Genomic DNA, 21,147 nt, shown 5'->3' with positions numbered 1-21,147 from the left:
TCCCTCTCTATCACCAACTCCCACAGTCCACCCAAACCCATGTCCATCCAGGATAAAAAGATAGTAAATTTTAAATGTTGGAAACAATGCTTTTATAAGGCCTCTAACTTTCCCTCTAGAATTAGAATGGGGGAAACAATAAATTTGGTAAGTATGAGTCTGAGAGAACTATATTCAGGTAACAATTTTAAATTTGACATGATTTTAAATGAAAATATGGCTGTTCCTTAGGTATCTATATCACTTGTATAATAGCAAGGTTCAGCTACTCAATATGGCTGTGTACTACAGAAATATGGAGTTCTAAAATCTCATTTCTCCTTTCCACTGTTTATGTGCATAACAAACTTAAAATTGAATGACTGTAATAATGTTCTCTATATGTAAACCATTTCAATAACCCTGTCCCATCAGGAAAGCACAAATATCATTTTAGTGACATCTACACGTTTTGATTAGATAGCATCACTGACTCAATGGACATGAACTTGAGCAAACTCCAGGAGACAGTGGAAGACGGAGGATTCTGATGTGCTGCAGTCTGTGGGGTCGCAGAGAGTTGGACATGACTAGTGACTAAACAACAAAAACACATTTTGAAGGCTTCTTAAGTTTTGATGGCTATGTGGGACAACAATTGTAATGATAATAGATGTTTTCCATCTTTTTTCTTGGTAGAAGGTAAAAGATCTAATCTCAAGATATAGCAAAACTTAATTGACAACAGGAGTAATTTGCTTGCCAATGAAAGGATGATTCTCATGAAGGGATTTCTGAGCATCTCTGCTCCCAACAGAAGAGCTTGAAAACACACTATTTAAGCACAGGTTTTCTTTGACTAATTTTATGGGGATTTCCATAAACCAAACAATTAGCTCAGAGCAGAAGGATAAATCTTTTTATGTAAACTTTCACAATTTGGGTGTATTTGGTAACTGACTCTTCTTTTTCAGATCACCACATTTAATGAAACTTGGATAGTTATAGGATGGGAAATTTCATAAATAAATACAAGCTGCATCGTACTAACCTAGAGTCTGGAATGATTTAAAATGTTTGCTTTGATATGATTCCCAAATTCTATATAAAAGTAAAGTAATAATGCAGAAATAAAACATAATGTGGCATGTCTAGAACTTTTATAACTAGCCTGACTTTGAGAATGAGTGAAATAAGTAAGAGATCAAAGCTTTAATGACTTTAGTTTCTCTCTCTCCCTTTTTTCCCCCCTTTTTTCTTGGAAAGGCTGTTCTATGGGGAAACTAGAACAATTGACACTTCAAAATAAAATCATATATTAGTTAAGAATATAATATTGATCATCTCATAGTAAAGATTTATAGGTACTATGAGATGGGCTTTTTAAATTTTTATTTCTACTGCATTTGTCTAAGTAGTTTAGAAACAGTTTGCCAGGCATGTGCTGGAAAAAAAAAAAAAACCTAGGAAAGGAGCAATTCTGAATATAATAGTAATAAAATATATTATTAAATGAACTACTATAGTATATATTCTTCAGTTGAATATGAATCTGCAGGAACATATTACTACATGTTATGATAGAACAAAACTTTGTCAAATACCTTCCTTTCCCTGGGTTTATAAGTTCTATCATTTTAATAGAGCAGATTGTGTGCTTAGGAGGAGGAGCTGGCATTGGGCAATTCCAAAGAGAGCTAAATGAAAAATCAAATTGATTTGGTCTTATAAAATACTAATGACTTTGATTTTTGTGTTCAATTTACGCTTCTGTGCATTTTCAGGGGCATCATTTCTAACAAGATTGAGTGATTTGGACATGTGCAAACTGAAGTACTTAATTACCCCCTGGAATGAACCAGTTAGATTTTTGACTAGATTTCTTTTGTCAAGAAGCTGCTCTCTCAAGTCTTGAGCTGAATTCAGTAATTTTATTCCCTGATAACATTAGCTATACCTTTGGCTCTTAAACTTGGGCGTAGATCAGACTCACCTGGACAGCTTGTTAAATCACAGACTCAGTCTCTACCTCAGGAGTAAGTAGTTTAGTAGATGAGGCAGTGATTTCAATAGCTAACAGTTCTCAGGTCATGCTGACAGAGTAGTTTTGAGAAGCATTGGCTTAATACCTTGTTTGCCTTATAGCATCTGCTTTCTCTTCTTCTTCAGACCTGAAGGTACCTGTTTCTGAGCCTAATGGTTTGGAATTTCTTTGTATTTTTATCTTCTGGATCAGTGGAAAGCTAAGCAAGAGGTGTGTACTAATCCCCTCCTCAGGGAGTCAACGTTAAGTCCACCATGCTTCTCAGTTTGGCTGAATTTATGCTCCGGTTCTGAAGGTAACTTTAAATTTCTTAATTTCTCTGAAGTGTACCAGATTTCTTCCTTCACAATCTTCTTAGTAATTTTCTTTTTGTTGTTGTTGTTCTAAGTAATAGCCTTCTAATGTATCTCCTACTTTTTCTAATAGATTTTTTAAAGTTCTACCCAGATAAATTTTCCATAACACTGCTTTGCCTATACCATCCTTTCCTGAGAGATTAAGTGATATAACATATATGAATAAGAATTTTAATGCATCATTTAAATGGTCACTGTGCTTAAAATCCTGCAATTGTTCCCAATACCTGGAAACATTTCCTACTGTTGAGCTGTAAGCTAGGAAAGGTGATAAAAATTTTCTGGAGTGAACCCACTTTTTGACCGTCTTTTAGGTTTTGCTGTAGTTGTTGTTCAGATTATTTCCCCCACCCTCATATCCATGTCTAGGAATTTAGATTATTTGCTTGTTGATACTGAAACTAAGGTTTGGAAATGTGGGTTAAAAACAAACCTCTAAATACTGAACATCAACTTTGTCTCCCTCCACTCTGCCTTTTACTTAATTTCTACTATTTTCTTCTCTAGAGAGGCTGGGTTTTTGTTCTCTTCCAGACACATTTCTAAAACATTCTCCACCATCTTCCTGCATGGATTTCACTCTTAAATTTCACTTCTTAATTTACCCTAGTCCTTCTTATTCTTTAAACAACTGCATACTCTTCTACCTTGTAGTCCCTGTGGAGTTTTTCCTGAGTTAGAGCTTATCTGACTATTATTGTAGTTGGTGTGTTTTTAGAAATAATGTTTGCTAGTGATTTTTAAAAAATATTCTAAGAAAACAAAGCAGCAATGACTTGGCATCCTGATGAAACACAAGATGGCCAAATTCTTGGGCTTTTGTATGTAAAGTTCTCAGGTGGTGCTGTAGTAAGTTTGAAATGGAAGAAGCCTGAGGATAGTCTATGCTAATAGCCTTTTAATTGTCTCAGGGGACTAGGTTAGTGTTGATGTGGTTTTTCCATCCTAATATCTGGATATCAAGTTGGTGATAACTGATGCAGGCTTATACAGTCTTCCTCATGACTATTCTCAGGCTAATGTTACAGAAGTTACAAGGCATGTACATATCCTTTGAAATTTTTGTAATACAATGAGCAGATTTACTTGATATATACCTGTGATTTCTCTTTTTTATTTTATCTGATCACTTCTGGCTGGAGAACTGCTAACTACCTTATTTTCAATGATTATGTATCATGTGTATTATTTACATTCTTAAATATTCATATATCATTAGAATGCTGAAAAAGCTAGTAGATAGCTTTTACTCATGAGTTTACATTAAGATATTAATGAAATCTGATTTTTTCCCTCAATTATGCATCTTATTTTTCAATTTAGGGTTGACTCCTGTTACTCATTAGTGTTTTCACTAGGATTTCTCTATTGACTTGTTCTTTTGAATGATAAGAATGAGCTGGTTGTATAAGTGTGAAAGATTATTTTTCTACCTTTAACCTCATTAAAATGTAGTAAGAATCAAGAGGAGAAGCAAATGAGAGACAAGTTTGGCAGTGCTCTAATAGTGTAGATTGGGAGCTGTCTATAATGGCAGATGGGTTGACTAGTTTGACTAATGTGGCTTATTAAATTAATTGGTAAAGAAAGAAGCAAATTTCATAAAGGATTGTGTGGTTTTTCTTGGTCGTCAAATCCAAATCTGTAGTTTCAAAGGTTACAGAGTATAAAGTTCAGTTACTATGCAGTTGCACATCCAGGACTATGTGAATGGCTGAGTTTAGGGATTTCCTTTTGCTTGTCAAGGAGAGAGAGAAAATCAGTTGTTAGCTTCCCCCCACCCTTTCCTATGCTTAGCGTTGTGTATAAAAAGGCTGCAGTTTTGGCATTAACTTGTACAATCATTCTCAATTACTGGCACGATTCTCATTCTGTCCAAATCTTGAACATTTTAAAGGAGTATGTGTCACTCTTAATCAAAACTCTTAGTACCAAAAGTGAATAAGTTAATAAGAATAGTACTGCCATATGACCCAGCAATACCACTCCTGGGCATACACACTGAGGAAACCAGATCTGAAAGAGACACGTGCACCCCAATGTTCATCGCAGCACTGTTTATAATAGCCAGGACATGGAAGCAACCTAGATGCCCAACAGCAAATGAATGGATAAAGAAGCTGTGGTACATATACACCATGGAATATTACTCAGCCATTAAAAAGAATTCATTTGAACCAGTTCTAATGAGATGGATGAAACTGGAGCCCATTATACAGAGTGAAGTAAGCCAGAAAGATAAAGAACATTACAGCATACTAACACATATATATGGAATTTAGAAAGATGGTAACGATAACCCTATATGCAAAACAGAAAAAGAGACACAGAAGTACAGAACAGACTTTTGAACTCTGTGGGAGAAGGTGAGGGTGGGATGTTGCAAAAGAACAGCATGTATATTATCTATGGTGAAACAGATCACCAGCCCAGGTGGGATGCATGAGACAAGTGCTCGGGCCTGGTGCACTGGGAAGACCCAGAGGAATTGGGTGGAGAGGGAGGGGGGAGGGGGGATCGGGATGGGGAATACGTGTAAATCTATTGCTGATTCATGTCAATGTATGACAAAACCCACTGAAAAAAATAAATTAATTAATTAAAAAAAAAAAGAAAAAAAAAGAATAGTACTGCCCAATTTACCTCAAGTATTGTATTTTAGAATCTTCTCTTGAAGTTGACTGTAAGCAGGGAATGTCTCAGCAGTAAGCTCTTCTACTACGCTGCATTTTTTTACATACAAATAAAAATATGTGAAGTTTTTATTTCATTGTTTCAGATGTGTTTGAATCTCTAAGTAGACTACTATAGATTAGTGTTACTTCTTTAATCACTGTTTCCCTTGAGCTCAGCATATCCTGTTTACTATGACTGTGACTTCTTGGTAAAAGTTGCTAGACACTGTGTAAAAAGAATATCCAACAGATGGCCAATGTTCATAGACTTTTATTCCACATATTTTATGTAGTTCTGACATGTTCAAGCTCAGCTTACTAGATTCAATGATACCTGCAAAGTCGTAATCGTTCAAGTTCAAACAGGATTCCAGTTAGCCCATTTCCCATAAACCCTTTCTAAGCAATTGCCTACCCAAACCATCATGCTTTTGATGTAGATGCTATACTTTCTAGCATGAAACAAAATTATAGGCAAGGGGAAAACCAGAGGGTTATAGGTTACAAGGATATTTTTGTCTGTTTTATGAATGCTTATTTCTTTAGTAATAAATTGAAGGATTTGGAAAATGAAATATCTTATTTTCAGATTCTAAAGTTCTATGATTATTTGACCTTACATATAGTGAAAGGTGTAATGCATATTAAATACTTAGTTTTGAAAACAAATTTACTCAAGCAAAGAGAATGATTGACTTGTGAATACAAAATGAGTGACCTGTGGAGGCAAATGGAATTTTATTTTTCAGTGAGGCTTCAATTCTTAATTTGCAACTTGGAGTAATTTTTTCTCTTATTGAATAAATGCATTGCAATTAACTATAAAGTGAACGCATCTAAATATATAGATTTATCCACATTTATATATTTTATACATTAGTAACCAAAAGGATAAATATACAATAAATATTCCAAAATATCTGGTTTTATCCTAAATAAGTTTTATTAAAAGAATGAAAAATATTAATCTTAATATTATTATAAAAATATTTTCCAGGGGATATTTATAAACATTTATTTAAAAAAGAATAAATTGACAGTTGACCCGGCATTAGGTTTGACTTAGTAACTTAACTGTAGGAATGCATTTTCCAGACTTTGAGATCTATAAATTATCTACATGAATCTGTATTCTTGCTTGGGCCCATAGTTCTTTGCCATGACTTTTGTCCTTTTCCCCTCCTGTGTTAGTCTGCTCAAGCTGTCATAAAGTATCACAGGCTGGGTTGTGGGGTGAGGGGGGCACAGATGCTTATTTTCTCACAGTTTTGGAGGCTTGAAGTTCAAGACAGAGGTTCTGGCACCTTTGGTTTCTGGTGAAGGATCTCTTTCTGACTTGCAGGAGGTCACCTTCCTTCTGTGTCCTCACACGGCTGTTTCTTGGTGTGTTTACATGGGGAGGTTGAGAAAGATCTCGGGTGTCTCTTCTCAAAAGGACACTAATCCTATTGCAACAGGGCCCCACCTTTATGAACTCATTTAACCTTAATTATTTCCTTGGAGTATCATCTCTAAATATAGCACACTGGGGGTTAGGGCTTTGATGCATGAACGATGGGGGGCGGGATACAAACCTTCAGACTGTAACACACTTTTATTTTCCTTTCTGACAACAGGTCTTTCATTTCATGCTCTGTGATCATATTATTTCCCTCTGTAGCTTCATGTGTTGTGTTGCTTCCCTCCTTCTACTTTTTCTGCTGCTGAATTGTACTAGGCTGCAACTTACACTCTGTGTATGGTGCTGCTTTACATGGCACCTTCAATACCCTAACATTTGGAAGAGTCTACTGTTTCTTATAGAATCTCTTTTTTCCTACTCCTTATTTTCTTGTGGTTGGAGAAAAAGCTTCTCTCTGGGTGTGGTAGAAAGAATTATGGGTACTCTCTCCTCTGCAAGGTGTCTGAGCCTTAATCCCAACAACCTGTAAATATGTTACATGGCAATAGGGAATTAAATTACAGATGAAATGAAGGTTGCTCACCAGTTGATTTTTAAATGAGATTATTTGGAATTATTTGACTAGGCCTAATATAAGTACAATATCCCTTTAAGGTGGAAGAAGCAGGCAGAAGAGTTAGAATCAAAGATGAGAAGATGTTCTGATACTGGATTTGAAGATGGCTGAAGGGATCACAGAAGTGTAGGTGACCTCTGGAAGTTAAAATAGGCAAGGAAATTGTCTTTAATGTCTTCAGAAGGAACACAGCCCTGTCAAAACCTTGGTTCTAGTCCAATAAAACCTTTTCCAGACTGTACCTGTGGATCTGCAAATCTGTAAATTGTTTTGATTTTTAAACCATTAAGTTTGTTGTAATTTGTTATAGAAGCAGTAGGAAATGAACACATTGAGAAACTCAGAAGGCCCCATTGCTAAATGATCAGGTCCCTGGTTTACCATCAATCTGGATAAGTGCAGTTTCTTAATCTCCCAATTCCTAAACACAAAACTTCCCAGAAAAACTCTCTCTCTTGAGAACCATATCCCATCTTAGAAGGTAAGCAGTGTTATTTTCAAATCTATTACTGGTTGTTTACTATCCCTGGTGGCCAGTAGAATCTACTTTCTGCTTCCCAAAAGCTCCTCTTTGGTATAATACATGCCATACATGGAATCCTTGCTTTAGTTAAGAACTTCTCATGCATGGTTCTGGATCATCCCCATGAAAATAACTTGGGGTGCTCTATCCAAGACTTGGAGATACTGGTGTAAACATGTTTAATGAATATTTCAAGTGATTTTAGTGTCCACTAATATTTGAGGTCGATTACTCTTAGTCTTGACCAACATAGACAGCATATTAAAAAGCAGAGACATTACTTTGCTGACAAAGTTCCATCTAGTCAAAGCTATGGTTTTTCCAGTAGTCGTGTATGGATGTGAGAATTGGACCATAAAGAAGACTGAGCACTAAAGAATTGATGCTTTTTAACTGTGGTGTTGGAGAAGATTCTTGAGAGTCCCTTGGACTGCAAGGAGATCCAACCGATCCATCCTAAGGGAGATCAATCCTGAATATTCATTGGAAGGGCTGATGCTGAAGATGAAACACCATTACTTTGGCCACCTGATGCGAAGAACTGACTCATTTGAAAAGACCCTGATGCTGGAAAAGATTGAAGGCAGAGGAGAAGGGGATGACAGAGGATGAGTTGGTTGGATGGCATCACCGACTTGATGGACATGAGTTTGAGTAAGCTATGGGAGTTGGTGATGGACAGGGAGGCCTGGAGTGCTCCAGTCCATGGGGTCGCAAAGAGTCACACACGACTGAGCTATTGAACTGTCTGACTCTTACTTATAACAATATTTATGAGAACAGTTTTCAGAAAGGTCTTAGATGCTAAAAGATTCTTTCACAGCAAAATAATTCTACATGAGTACATATATCTAGAGATACAATATTTACTTCTGATTTCCCAATGATTGTAAACTAGTGAACACATGTTTCTGAGAAACTCTTTCCATAAAGTTTATACAGGTTAGTTGCTCAGTCGTGTCTGACTCTGCTTCCCCATTCATTTTAGCCCACCAGTTTCCTCTGTCCGTGGAATTCTCCAGGCCAGAACACTGGAGTGGGTTGCATTCCCTTCTGCAGGGGTTCTTCCTAACTCAGGGGTCAAACTCAGGTCTTCTGCATTGTAGGCAGATTCTTTACCATCTGCGCCAGCAGGGAAGCCCCTGCAATATCTTATATATTACCTGCCTCATGGTAGTTTTTGTTTTTGGCATTTTCAGTAAAGCCAACAGTTTTCACATTTGCCTTGCACTTGTGTTCTTTCCTTGTATTATGTCATTTCTATACTACCTACTACTCCTTTGAAATATAGGCCTTGAAGTAAAATGCCTCAATAGTTTTTCAATATTTTTTTTTGATTAAAAATATTTTGTTCTTTAGTCCAGGGAACTGCAGTCTATGGTCTACTACCTACTTTTGTAAATAAAATGTTATTGAAGTACAGCCACAGTCATTCATTTATGTATTGCCTTTGACTGCTTTATTGCTATGACCATAGGACTGAATAGTCGTGACAGGAACTTAATGGCTCACAAACCCTACAATATTTACTATATGGTCTTTTTCAGAAAAAAAGCTATCAACCCCCACCTTATCATGTTAGTAATTCCTCTTTCTAAAGTTTATTTCCAGTCTAATTTTTTGGTACCCAAATCTATGTTTTGTGTTGTCTTCATGGATACAAAGGATGGCTGTATTTTATATTTTGAAAGTTCTAGGGTTGCAAAGTGGTTCAGTAAAATAAACTTTAAATTAGAACAGAAAATTTTCAGCTCTGCCATTCACTGACTGTGTGAATGGCATTCGGATTCTCTGGACATCATTTCTCTTATCTGTGACTCAAATGAGTTCATGCATATAAGATGTTTAGCTCATTTTCTTGGCATATGATCCACCTTTGTGACCTTGTTAAATTATCATTTTTAACATAGAGCCCTGAGGTCCTATATGGTGAGCCTTGGTTTAACAGCAGATTACAAGGGAATTGAGATAGAGAAGTTTATTATTTCCTGGACAACGTACATAGCATACCTTAAGGGGCCTCATGGGGAGGTTGAGGCAGGATGCAAGCAGAGAAATTGCAGGACATGGGGCATATGACTTTAATAAAGTCCATGGCTGGAGAATTTTGGGCTTCTTAAGGTAAGTCCAGATTAATCAGTTGAAACCAAAAAGAGTAGGAACTTGATAGGCTTCTTGAGTATCTCATCTAAGGAGCACAATGAAGGAAGACTCTGCAAAGTGGGGAAACTGTTTGTCACAAGGGCCATTAGAGGAGTTTTATTATGAACTTACCTGTATTTGTGACTCTTCAGGCTATTTATCTGGGGCATGTGCTCCAGGGAGGGGCTAGTGTCAGTTCAGATCCTCTGTAAGCTACTTGGTTAGCAAGGATGCAAGCTTATAAAGTAGCTTATGTATTATGTTATAATACAATATTATAAAGTAGCTTTTAATGATTTATTGTGTCAAAAATAATAAAAGTAAATATTAAAGGTTTAGCTAAGCTACTTTATGATTTCTTGCGTCAAAGGCTTTCTTGATAGCTCAGCTGGTAAAGAATCTGTCTACAATGCAGGAGACTCCAGTTCAATTCCTGGGTCAGGAAGATCCACTGGAGAAGAGATAAGTTACCCATTCCAGTATTCTTGAGCTTTGCTGGTGGCTCAGCTGGTAAAGAATCCACCTGCCATGCAGGAGACCTGGGTTTGATCCCTGGGTTGGGAAGATTTCCTGGAGAAGGGAACAGCTACCCACTCCATTATTCTGGCCTGGAGAATTCGATGGACTGTATAGTCCATGGGGTCACAAAGAGTTGGACACAACTGAGCAACTTTCACTTTCACCTCACTTTCATTGTCTCAGAGTAAAAATGAGATATAAATGTGACACGCCTATTTTAAAATGATAGTTTCTTTATATTTACCTTGATATTCATGTATGTATGATGAATATTCATGTTTATATTGTGAAGATACTATGTATCTTTTGCATTAGAGATATATTAATAGCTTAGGCTCTGATGTCAGTTCTACTAGATGCTACAAACTTATACAAATTAGTGACTCTCAGTTCAGTTTAGTTCAGTTCAGTCGCTCAGTCATGTCTGACTCTTTGTGACCCCATGAATCGCAGCATGCCAGGCCTCCCTGTCCATCACCAACTCCCGGAGTTTACTCAAACTCATGTCCATTGAGTCGGTGATGCCATCCAACCATCTCATCCTCTGTCAGCCCCTTCTCCTACTGCCCCCAATCCCTCCCAGCATCAGGGTCTTTTCCAATGAGTCAATTCTTCACATGAGGCGGCCCAAGTACTGGAGTTTCAGCTTCAACATCAGTCCTTCCAATGAACACCCAGGACTGATCTCCTTTAGGATGGACTGGTTGGATCTCCTTGCAGTCCAAGGGACTCTGAAGAGTCTTCTCCAACACCACAGTTCAAAAGCATCAAATGTTCAGCGCTCAGCTTTCTTCACAGTCCAACTCTCACATCCATACATGACTACTGGAAAAACCATAACCTTGACCAGACGGACCTTTGTTGGCAAAGTAATGTTTCTGCTTTTTAATATGCTATCTAGGTTGGTCATAACTTTCCTTCCAAGGAGTAAGTGCTTTAATTTCATGGCTGCAGTCATCATCTGCAGTGATTTTGGAGCCCCCCAAAATTAAGTCTGACACTGTTTCCCACTGTCTCCCCATCTATTTCCCATGAGGTGATGGGACCAGATGCCATGATCTTAGTTTTATGAATGGTGAGCTTTAAGCCAACTTTTTCACTCTCCTCTTTCACTTTCATCAAGAGGCTTTTTAGTTCCTCTTCACTTTCTGCCATAAGGGTGGTGTCATCTGCATATCTGAGGTTATGGATATTTCTCCCGGCAATCTTGATTCCAGATTAGTGACTCTACTGAGCCTTATTTTTCTTCCTTATAGGGCAGAGATCGTCTAGAATGATCATAAAAGAGTTTTATGCTATTTCTTTTTATATAAAAATATTGATAGTGCTTTAGTACAGTACTGAGTAATTAATAGTTAATATGTGATCAATAATTATTGGTTATTCTAATTATTAAAATAAGTATTATAAGGATTTTTTATTAAATATTTACTGAGATTTATTATTGGTGAGACTGAACTATTCATCAGAAAATGTCTTGGGAATGTCAAAATGAGCAAGATGTACTCTCTATCCTCAATGAGTTCACAATCTAGTATACGTATATAGTTGCCACATGTGTGACAAGTGTTACACATAATAAAGGCACCTAAGTCTTGGCCTGATGAATGGAAGAGTTAATTCTATTTATTATATTTTGCATACAGTCAAGGGAGGTTTCCAGAGGGAGATGAACTTAACTTCAAATAAGTGTAAGTAAAGTATAAGTAAAAATGTAGCAATAGTTGGATATTTAGGAAAAAATCTATTTCAGTTGAAGTAATAGTATGTTCAAAGCATACAAAGAGGAAAACACTAAAGTCAAGGAAACACAAGACTGTTAAGTTGACTGTGGTGTAAGTGACAATCGAAGTGAGTTGAGAAGTGAGGCTGGAGGTGTGAGCTGAAGCCAGGTCATGGAAAATCGCTTAAGATAACACAAGAGTTTAGATTTTATTCTGTGGGTGATGAGGTGTATTTAAAGGCTTTAGGTTTTTTATTGGATTCTACATTAAAATGTTTTGAACCGGAGTTTCAGAATTATGTTAGAATTTTTCATCATAATAACTGCCACAACAGCAACAATTATGTTCTTGGCACTCTGCATTTTCAGCCTGAAACTTTGCAACACATCTTCTAGATACGCACTATTTCCTTATTTTAAACTGAGACCCTGATAACTCAAAAGTCCATAGTAATACAAGTAAGTGAAAGAGTAAGAATACATAATTGGATTGTTTATTTTCAACTTCCTATTTTTTTCACTATACATCGCATTCTTTCTAAGAATAATCTGTCTGCAGTTTGTGGAATAGAAGAGAGATGAGATAGGGGATGGATCAGTGCAAGAAGAACTGTTAAGAAGGTATTCCTTTCTCTAATAATAAATGATGTTGATCATCTTTCATGTGTCTTTTGGCCATCTTTGTGTCTTCTTTGGAGAAATGTCTATTTAGATCTTGCACCCATTTTTTGATTGAGCTGTTTGCTTTTTTGTTATTGAGCTGCTTGAGCTCTTTGTATATTTTGGAGATTAATCCATTGTCAGTTGCTTCACTTGCAAACATTTTTGTTTATGGTTTCCTTTGCTGTGCAAAAGCTTTTCAGTTTCATTTGATCCCACTGGCTTATGTTCATTTTTGTTTTCATAAGCTTACACAACATTGTAAATCAACTATATGCCAATAATTTTTTTTAAAAGGTATTGTGTCACAAGGGAGAACAAGGGCATCTGCTCGCTTCCCATTTCCCCACTTTTTACTCTCTTCTGCCTCCTTCCTGGAATGGTCAGTATAGCGATCAAAGATGTGGAACAATGAGGGAGGGATGTGGATCAGATGAAGAATCAGTCTTGAGGTGAGGAGCTCCTCCATAGTGGCATGAGATGACAGACCTGGGAAAAGAGGACACAGGGCCATAAGGGACAGCTGCAGAAGTAGCAACAGGAGGAGATGGCTTATATGCTGGAAGATGGGTTAAAGTAGACAAATCAGTAAATTGAAGAAATGAATGAATATATTGAGTTGTTTCTCAGATCTGGAGGGGATATAGTATAATCATGGATATGAGGAAGACTTGCAATAGCTGTTGGTTGTTAGATAATGGGACATCAGGGTAAACTAATATGTGCATGTATTACATATGTAGCATCATGTTAGATGCAGCACAAATGTTTCCTAGTTCTTAGTAGGCTTAGAGACAATGATGTCTCAGGAGCAGTGAGTGACCCACATGCCCAAAATTTGCTTTCTAAATATCACCCTCCTTTAAAGGAGAAATGACTGATGACAGGTTGTGGCAGAGAAGGTCCAAAGTCTTGTTCATCTTGTTCACAAAAAGTAAGTCCTCTAAAATAAAATGTTGCAAAAGAATAAAATAACTAGTTTCAAGGCAGTCTCAATGGATGAATAGAGGAGGACTTGAGTATTAAAATAGTGACAGTCATTCATTATTTATTTAAAAAAATCTATTAATGTATCAGTGTCTTCATATACATTAATTAAGAAAGCAAGAAGGTAAATGCAGAGAAATGGAAAGCTATTCCTCAGAGCTCCAAAAATTGTTGGAAATAGAGATTCACCATTTAACAGCCATCAGATGAGTTTGATTAAGTTGGAAACTGTGCAGGGATGCTAAGACTGGTAGGTAGAATTTGAGGAACAGGTTATTAGCATAATACCTCCTCACCAAACACTATTCAATTACAATCAGAAAAGTTGTGAAGTTAAGGTGGAGAAAGCTGCTAGACACCACAGGCCAGGTCATCAGCACTGATATCACTCATGCTGGAACAAGTTGACATTGTGTGTTTCCTGATGTAATGCACCACAAAGAATACTGTCATTTCTGTGGTTTTCCTGCCAAGAATGCATGGTCTGAGTCTGGCCCCCGAAGGCTCTCTTGATGGGCCCAGCTCAAAACCCACCCTTCAGACTGTAAGACCTGTTCTCTTTATAACTGTGAGGACATGAAAGACTGAGAAGGACTCAAGAATTGTTCCAGATTGAAGAGGTCTGTATTACACACTAAATATAATCATATTTCTGGAGAAGGCAATGGCAACCCACTCCAGTACTCTTGCCTGGAAAATCCCATGGATGGAGGAGCCTGGTGGGCTGCAGTCCATGGGGTCACAAAGCATTGGACATGACTGAGCGATTTCACTTTCACTTTTCACTTTCATGCATTGGAGAAGGAAATGGCAACCCACTCCAGTGTTCTTGTCTGGAGAATCCCAGGGATGGTGGAACCAGGTGGGCTGCCGTCTATGGGGTCGCACAGAGTCAGACACAACTGAAGCTACTTAGCAGCAGCATAATCATGTTTCTAGTATATTAGACGAAAAAGAAAAGACACACTGGAGATGTTTTATCTATTTCTGGGCAAAAGGGTTCCCCATAATGTAGTGACATAAAGCAATAGTTATTGTGCTATATTTCATGTCATTTTAGGTCAGGAATTTGGGCTAGGCTTACCCGAACAATTTTCTCTATAGTGTGGTATTGAACAGGTGCACGTAGGCAGGAATGAAGAGCCCACTGTAGCCTCAATCACATTTCTAAGGCCTTGGCAGAGATGGTCAAAAGACTGGGTTCAGTTGGGTCTTTCAAAGGAACTGCTTAGCTGTAGACGCTCCAGCATAGTGGTGTCAGGACGTCAGACTTCTTTCTATGGCAGCTCAAGACACCATGCATAATCTTGGTGAGCAATTATTAGTGTCAATCCTGATTCAAGGGAAGAGTAATTAGATGACACAAATCCGTGGGAGAAACAGTGACGTCATTGCAGTTATCTTTGGTCTACGACATTGGTATGGTAAGCAAATTTAGAATGGGGTCTGAGAAGGTGGTGGTGTTAACAGTTTTGAATAACTGAGTTGAAGGGTTATAGAGTAGTTTATATAGATGTGTCTTTTAGTTTAAGGATAATGGGGTGTTACATTTGTAGCTTACTGTCATAGCATTGAAACATATGCATTACCATATGTAAGATAGGTAGTGGGAGCTCAACCAGGTGCTTTGTGACATCTAGAGGGTGGGATAGGGTGGGATGGAGGTTCAAGAGGGAGAGGATACATATATATACACACACACATACTTATGGCTGATTCACGTTCTTCTATGGCAGAAACCAACACAATAGTGTAAAGCAATTATCCTTTAATTAAAAAAAAAAAATTGTTCTGGAAAGGACTTAGATGTGTGTGTGTGTGTGTGTGTGTGTGTGTGAGTGTGTGTATTTAGGATTTCCCTGGTATCTCAGATGGTAAAGAATCTGCCTGCGATGTGGGAGACCTGGGTTTGATCCTGGGGTCAGGAAGATACCTGGAGAAGGAAATGGCAACCCACTCTAGTATTCTTGCCTGGAGAATTCCATGGAGGGAGGATCCTGGCAGGCTACAGTCCATGGGTTGCATATATTTATGTACATGTATATATACACTTTGTCTATGCGTATAAACGTGTGTGTGTATATGTATATGGAGCAGGGCACAGTGGGGCAAATGTGGTAAAATGTTAACAATTGGCTGTTCTGATTTAAGGGGATATGGGGGTTCTGGCTACTCTTCTGTATGTTTGAAATTATTTCAAAATATGAACCATTAACATTTAAGAGAAAGGAAAATGTGATTAGAGTCTCAAGTAGAGCAGCGGCAATGGACGTGAAGAGAACAGGATGAACTGATGATAAATAAGACTTTAATGGTCGAAAGGATGTTAGGCTGGTAGAGATGGTTTGCTTGGAACACTGTCACAAGCACAGAAGTTCCACTGGCTGCTCATTTACAGAGAGATGCAAACAAGCAAAGCTTGCCAGTAACGCTTTGTTCTAACATTTTGCTTTGTCCTTTAATGATCACCCTGGAAAACAAACAATAAGCCTAGTTTAATTTTAAAAAGCATTGAGACTATTTAAGCAGAGTCAGATTTACTTAAATGTATAATGGATTCTTTTGTTAAGAACAAAATATATGGCTCTTTTTTATTTGATGGAAAAATTCTTCTACATAAGCGTATTCCAAATGGATGCATAGACTCAGTGTGAGTAATGTGGTTTAGTTTGTGTAGAGTATACACTTCCACAAGAGGAGAAATTCTTTCATAATAAGTGTATATGTTAAAGTATATTTCTGGATTAAAAAATTGTTACCTTTTGTATGAAATGGAGTGTGGAATGAGTGTGTGGTGGATTCTGTATGAACTACTTAAAAGTCAGAAAGAAAAGTTATAAAGTGATGCAATTTGAAACAAGGAATCTGAGGACAGTGTTATGAAAAGGTTCAAGTATATGAATAAATAAAACCATTCTTAAGATACGTGGAATGAATGTTACCTCACAGTATTTTTGAAGCCTTAAAATAGATAACCCAGTCGTTTTCAGTATCTCTGCCCTGGATGTAATATTGACATCTATCTTCATGGGGGGTGCTGACATTTTGCTGGAAGCTTATGAAAAGAAAGCTCCTGCTGTGGCTCAGAAATGCTATTTGATCAAAACTGAGAAATCAGAAGTCAAATATACTGTACAGAGAGTTCTCATCAGCTTTATTAACCGTAGTCATTTTTTCTGTAACTGAATTCTTCAGATGGCAAATACGTGATTTTATTATATAGGTTAAAAAATAGGTGGAAGAGTGGCATGGATTATTTAGATTAGTTTTCATGAGTCAGGATGGTTGCAGAAAATAACCAAAAATGGCAAATTTTTTCTAAATTTGTATTATGGTGTGACTCACCTCAGTTCAGTTCGGTCGCTTAGTTATGTCCGATCACCTCAGGCACTTCATAAAGTGCCTAATCTTTATCCGAGAGCAACAGTAAGTCTAACTAGTGATATAACCTGCTTCTCCAGTGTGTGTGCCTACATAGGCATGTGGTCTACATTGCGGGAAATGGGAGTGGACATGTACACGAGATGGGAATGAACAGAAGGTGAAGAAAGTTCACTTCAGCTGGGAATTAAAAAGGCTTATCAGAGATTTTTACTTTCTGAATTAATTTTATTTTTTGTAAATATGTGTGAAAGAAAGCAGAAGTGTTAGCCAGTCAGTCATGTCCAACTCTTTGGGACCCCGTGGACTGTAGCCCCCAGGCTCCTCTGTCCTCAAAATTCTTCAGGCACTAGAAATTCTTCAGAGTACTAGAGTGGGTAGCCATCCCTTTCTCCAGGGAGTCTTCTTGACACAGGGCTTGAACCAGGGTCTCCTGCCTTGCAGGCAGATTCTTTACAGTCTGAACTACCAGGGAAGCCCATAAATGTGTGTGCATCTATGTATTATTGTTAATATCATAAGACTTCTGAATCTGATTCTTAAGGATTCTATACTAGTCTTTTGTTTCTTACTTGAGTAATCACGTCTGTATTAGTTATCTATCACTGTATACCAAATTACCTCAAAACCTAGTAGCTTCAAACAGCAAACATTTATTGTCTCATAGTTTCTGGGGTCAAGAATCTATGTACAGCTTAGCTATGTGCTTTTGACTCAGAGTTTCTCACATGTTTGCAATGCAAGGGATGGGCTGGGGCTACAGTTACCCCAGTAGCAGAGCCTTCAAGGTCATTCACATGGCTGTTAGTAGGCCTCGGGTGTGGTTGTTTGTTGGTGGGAAATCTCAGTTGTTTGCCGTGAAGACCTCTGCATGGAGTTACTAACAAGGCAGTTTATCCCTCCACCTTCAGACTCCCCCTGCCTTCTGGCAAGGTGAGGTACATAAGGGTGAGAGGGAGAGACAGGAGCTGAAATTATGTCTTTTTTGTATCTAATCTTAGAATTGACATCTAATCAGTTTCGTAATATTATTTGTTAAAAGCAAGTCCATAGGTCGAGTGGCAGACTTTATTTTCTTGGGCTCCAAAATCACTGCAGATCATGACTGCAGCCATGAAATTAATAGAAGCTTACTCCTTGGAAGAAAAGCTATGACAAACCTAGACAGTCTGTTATAAAGCAGAGACATTACTTTGCTAACTAAAGTCCATCTAGTCAAAGCTATGATTTTTCCAGTAGTCATGTATAGATGTGAGAGTTGGACCATCAAGAAAGCTGAGTGATGAAGAATTGATGCTTTTGAACTGAGCTGTTGGAGAAGACTCTTGAGAGTCCCTTGGACAGCATGGAGATCCAACTGGTCAATCCTAAAGGAAATCAACCCTGAATATTTATTGAAGGACGGATGCTGAAGCTCCAATATTATGGCCATCTGATGAGAAGAGCCAACTCATTGGAAAAGACCCTGATTCTGGGCAAGATTGAAGGCAGGAGGAGAAGAGGACGACAGAGGATGAGATGGTTGGATGGCATCACTGACTCGATGGACATGAGTTTGAGCAAGCTCCAGGAGTTGGTGAAGGACAGGGAAACCTGGCATTCTGCAGTCCATGGGGTCACAAAGAGTTGGACACAACTGAGTGACTGACCTGAACTGAGGTCTAGTATTTACTCAGAAAGATAGTTTACACAAGTACATGCATATCAAAATGTGAGAATCCCTGGAAACCAACCACCATAATGCTAAAAATTCTTGACCACTCCTGTATCATTAATTCCTCCCTGTGCAGCTTTCTACTAGACTGTGATGTATTGTCAAATTAAGTCATTGACTCTTTCCTTCTTGTTTCTCTTCTCTTCCCTCTTTTATTGGCTTTTCCCATTTCCGAGGGGCTTCCCTGGTGGCTCAGAAATTTGTTTTTAAATCACTGGTTATCAAACTGAGGGTTCCAAAAAGTTACATAGGTAATTTACATCAACCTTATATTCTCTTTCCTAAAATCATTCTGCCTGAGATATTCCTGGACTCACAATGGCACTTTTCCTTTACAAATGTAAGATAATCCTCAATCCTCTGACCATTCCTTTTAGTGCTCCCAATTTTGCTATGGGGCACTGCTCCTATATATAACAAACTCTGGGGTTCAGACAAATGGAGGTATCCTTTAACGGCTCCTCGAGGTATCCTAAACCTGAGTGCTTCCCCATTTTTCCTCTCCTTGTGTATATATCTTTTTTCAAAATGAGATATTTTCATGTATATATCATTTTCAAAATTAAGCATGGTTTTTACAAGCTAGATTTCTTTCCATCTTTTGAAATATTCTGAATTTAAATATATGGTCATATATGGTCTTGAATATGAGGTCAACTCTCTTTTTAATGATTTGTTTCTGTATCCTTACTTCCACTTCCATTCCCTCCTTTTTAAAAACGTATTTTTTTTTCCTAATGGAAGTCTCCTTCAGAGTAAAAGTAACTACTTAAAAGTGGCATTTTCATGTATTTAATCATAAGCAATTCTTCTCAACTATTCTAGCCCCTCCTCTGTGGAATGTGTAATTAGTTGGCAATAAAAACAGTCATAAAAGTTGAAGAAGAATAAGTTTTTTAAAAAAGCATCACTAAAGCATTTTCTAGGTCTGCAAAAATAATCTAGGTATGTTGGATAAAATCCAAAGATAAAACGTGTATGTTATTTTTTCAAGACTTAATGTATATTTTTAAAAGGTAGGAAAAAGTATCTCTATCAAATCATATGGAATATGTCTGAATCACAGTCAAGCCTTCCCTCATTTTCTTTCCACAAAATGCTTAGTCTTTTATGCTTTCTTTTAAAATATGACTTTTACCAATAAAAATAGTAGGTACTAAACACAATTTTCAATACATTATGCCTTTTTGTTTGGTTGAAAGGAGAAAACTAGAACATCTAGACAGATCAATAGGGAATCAACTTATATGAGAATATAAATAACATAGACAAATCAGATCTATAGATATATACAGATAATTTCACCCAACAGCAGAAAATTACACATTCTTAAATGCCTATGGAACTTTCTTCAGGTTAAATTTCATATTAGCTCACAAGATGAATTTTAGCTAACCAAGTTAAGAATTTTAAAATTTAAGAAGATTAACATTATACCAAGTGTCTTTTCTGACCGCAGTGGAGTGAAACTGGATATCAATAGCAAAAGAAAATTGGAAAATTTACAACTATGTAGAAATTTAACAACACATGCTTGACCAACCATTGAGTCAAAGAAGACATTGAAAAGGAAATTAGAAAATACCCTGGGGCAAACCAAAATGAGAATACAACATAAAAAACATAAGAGATACAACAAAAAGTAGTACTAAGAAGAGTTTGTAATAAGTGCTTACTTAAAAAAAAATCTTAATCAGACAACCTAAATTTATACCCCAAAGAACTAAAGAAAGAACAAACTAATCTAGATTTATCAGAAGGAAGGAAACAATAGATGAGGGCAAAAATAAACAAAATAGAGAAATAATAGACAAAATCAAGAGTTAGCTTTTCAAAATAAAACCAAATTGACAAACCATTACCTAAATTAAGGAAAAGAATACCTAGAATCATAAATAAAAGAGGAGACATTACAACTAATTCCACAGAGATAAAAAGGATCATGAGTGGCTACTATGAACTATTATGTCAACAATTTAGATTTCCTAGAAGAAATGGTTAAATTCCTAGAAATATACAACTTAGAGAGGTCAATTCATGAAGAAATAGAAAGTATGAATAGACCTATAGCTGATGTAGAGAATAAACCAGCTGTCAAAGCCTTCTAACAAAGAAAAGCCTAGGGCTAGTTGGCTTCACTGGTGAATTCTATCAAACATTTAAAGAGAAATTGATGCCAATCCTCTTCATATTCTTCCAAAAAATTGAAGAGGAAGGAACTGTTCCAAATTCATTTTATGAGTCCAGGATTACCCTAATACCAGAGCCAAACAAAGATGCCAAAGAAAATAAAATTGCAGGCCAGTATCCATGAGGATCACACAGCATGACCTAGTGAACTTTATCCCTGGGGTGCAAAATTGGCTCAACATATTAGGATGCTGCCGCTGCTGCTAAGTCAGTCGTGTCGACTCTGTGTGACCCCA

At 37.2% G+C, this 21,147-nt stretch overlaps 1 long non-coding RNA gene across 3 annotated transcripts in view; it reads left to right on the top strand.

Annotated features, from left to right (window-relative positions):
• Positions 1-21,147, top strand: part of LOC122427466 — a 456,678-nt gene that overhangs the window by 230,196 nt on the left and 205,335 nt on the right. Inside the window, exon 1 of one of the 3 annotated variants that reach the window (XR_006265426.1) lies at positions 2,022-2,318. The exons of the other annotated variants lie outside the window; for them this stretch is intronic. This is a non-coding gene — a long non-coding RNA (uncharacterized LOC122427466). Of the gene's footprint in view, positions 1-2,021; positions 2,319-21,147 lie in introns of those variants that run through there. 3 annotated transcript variants of the gene reach the window in all.

This window comes from Cervus canadensis, chromosome 25, assembly GCF_019320065.1.
Source record: "Cervus canadensis isolate Bull #8, Minnesota chromosome 25, ASM1932006v1, whole genome shotgun sequence".
Taxonomy (NCBI): domain Eukaryota; kingdom Metazoa; phylum Chordata; class Mammalia; order Artiodactyla; family Cervidae; genus Cervus; species Cervus canadensis.
The sequence above is the reverse complement of the archived record's forward strand: the minus strand, read 5'-3'. Positions and strand labels throughout refer to the sequence as shown.